At 50.6% G+C, this 2782-nt stretch overlaps 1 pseudogene across 1 annotated transcript; it reads left to right on the plus strand.

Moving 5' to 3' along the window:
• Positions 1-652: 652 nt before the first annotated feature.
• On the plus strand, positions 653-2175 carry LOC308626129 (inositol-3-phosphate synthase 1-like; annotated as a pseudogene). Its single transcript has one exon. The product of its transcript is annotated as an inositol-3-phosphate synthase 1-like (transcript).
• Positions 2176-2782: the final 607 nt, after the last annotated feature.

Below are 2782 nucleotides of genomic sequence, written 5' to 3' on the forward strand. Positions count from 1 at the left end.
CACCAACTTACGAGGTCATAAAATTAATATAACCTGATGAATAACAAAATTTATCATGATATATTTTTAGCGCCATCTAGTGTTTAAAAGGCTTCACAGTGTAAATAAATACGCAATTTAGTTTTAAAATTTTTGTCAACATATATTCTTTGATTCTACACCCCAGTCATACCATCTAAGATTTTCCATTAAATATTGACAATAAAATAACTGATTGTAAGGTTATGTGGGCTTCTAGAAATTAAATTATTATGAAATAAAAGAAATTAAGTCATCCCTTCACTATTTTACAGGAGATTTCAGTCAGGACCTCAGCTACCATAAAACAAAGGGAATAGTTCTCACTGAAATGCCCAATCAGATAAATATTTTCATAGAGTCTTCGGTCTATGAGGATATGTTTGATTCAAACCAAGTTGAATTTAAACTGTTATGTGATATCTCTTTAAATAAAAAATTATTTTATGACTCACTTTATAGCTCTATTAAAAGCTTTCTAAAGTTTTACTTAGCTGTCCGCCGCTGTCCCAGCTGACTCTGCGCTGCTCGTCGAGATGGAGGTCGCCACCGAGTTTGTGGTCGAGAGTCCAACATGGTCCACAGTCCGAGGCCAGCGAGGTGCAGTAAGTACCGGATGACGTGCAGCAGCCGCGAAGCCGCCGTCCTCAAGATGCACCCCAGGTCCACGCACTTCACCTTCCGGACCGCCCGGCAGGTGCCCGGGCTCGCGGTCGTGCTCGTGGGCTGGGGCGGGAACAATGGCTCCAGACTGACTGCAGTGCTAGCCCACCGACTGCGTCTGTCCTGGCCCAGGCGCACCTGCCGCAGGGAGGCCAACTACAACGGCTCACTGACGCAGGCGGCCCCATTAACCTGGGGCTGGTCAAAGAACGCCAGGAGGTATTCGTGCCCTTCAGCTCGCTGCTGCCCATGGTGGCGCCCGTCGACCTCGTATTCGACGTCTGGGCCATAATCGTCTCTGCACCTGGCGGAGGCGATGCAGTGCACACAGGAGCCACAGGAAAAACAGTGGCTGCACCCGGAGGCCCTGCTTCCGCGGCCCTCCGTCTACCTCCCAGAGTTTCTCGCGGCTAACTAACCAGAGCGCGCGGGCCGACTACGTCATCCTGGGCCCGCGCGCACAGCAGCTGGAGCGAATCTGTATCGGCTTCAGCTTCCAGTCCCGCGCCGGGCTGGCTGAAGTCATCGTGCGGAAGACAGCGAATACGGAGCACTTCTCCGAAGTGATCCCGGGCCTCAGTGACACTGCTGAGAACCTGCTGCGCACCATCCAGCTGGGCCTGAAAGTGTCGCCCTCCATGCTCTTTGCGGTGGCCAGCATCTTGGAGGGCTGCTTCTTCCTCGGTGGGTCCCCACTGACCATGCTGGTGCCTGGTGCCCTCGAATTCAAGTGGCAGTGCAGCCTCTTTGTGGGTGGAGACGACTTCAGGTCGGGCCAGACCAAGGTCAAGTCTGTGCTTGTGGATTTGCTTATCTGTTCTGGCCACGAGACCACGTCCATCGTGAGGCACAACCACTTGGGCAACAATGACCGGCAGAACCTGTCGACACCGCCACAGTTCCGCTCCAAGGAGGTGTCCAAGAGCAGCGTGGTGGACGACACAGTGCACAGCAACCCAGTGCTCTACTAGCCGGTTGTGGAGCCCGGTCACTGTCGTCATCAAGTATGTGCCATATGTGGGCGACAGTAAGCGTGCCCTGGATGAGCACATCAGAGCTGATGCTGGGCGGTACCAACACGCTGGTGCTGCTCAACACGTGCGAGGACTCGCTCCTGGCCGCGCCCATCATGCTGGACCTGGCACTGCTGACAGAACTGTGCCAGCGCGTGAGCTACTGCACCGACGTCGACCCACAGCCGCGGAGCTTCCACCCTGTGCTGTCGCTGCTCAACTTGGCATCCTCTTCCAGGTGCCGCTTGTGCCGCCAGGCAGCCAGGTGGTCAGCGTGTCCTTCTGCCCCCGCAGCTGCACGGAGAATATCCTCACGGCCTGCGTGCGACTCTGGCCGCAGAACCACAAGCTTCTGGAGCACAGATGGAGTGCCCTGGCCTCAAGCGAGTTGGGCTTGTGGCTGCCACCTGTGCCTTGCAAGAAAGGACCAGTGCCCACCGCCCCCAGTGGCTATACTGGTGACGCCAATGGGCACTTGTAGGCTGAGTCACCCCAGATGCCCACCCCCTAAGGCCATGGCCATACAGCTCCACCATAACTCCTGTCCCCATTGCTCCTGAGAACCCAACCCTTCCAGGCCCCCCAAAGATAATAAAGCTAGTGCCATTATCAAAAAAAAAAGTTTTATGCAGCAAATCAGTAGATTTACGATCACCATCACCAAAACCAAACTAAGTTCTTTAATCAAAACAACACAGCTTTCTTTTTTTACCCTATAACAAACAATACTGGGTTAACAAAACAGAAGTTTATTTAAACTATGTTATTGTTATGTGTGAAACATAAAACTAAAAAAAACAAAAAATTCTGCAGTCACCAGGAGAAACAAGGGATAGGCAACAGATTCATTCTTTCTCCTCTTTTACTATTAATTCACTGACCATCTAAAACAGCTGAATTTACATGCTATTAAATTCATATTGCTCTTAGAACCAAAGGATTGGGCTGAGAAAGTCAAAACAAGTTACAAATTATTAAAAGTGATACATACTACAGATACCACAAGATCCAGAAAATATCATCATAATTTTACCCTAGGCTAATTTTTTAAAAAATTCAGAGTAGCCAGCTGCACTCCCTTAGGCTCA

This window comes from Mesoplodon bidens (genome assembly GCF_964165515.1).
Source record: "Mesoplodon bidens genome assembly, chromosome: 12".
NCBI lineage: Eukaryota > Metazoa > Chordata > Mammalia > Artiodactyla > Ziphiidae > Mesoplodon > Mesoplodon bidens.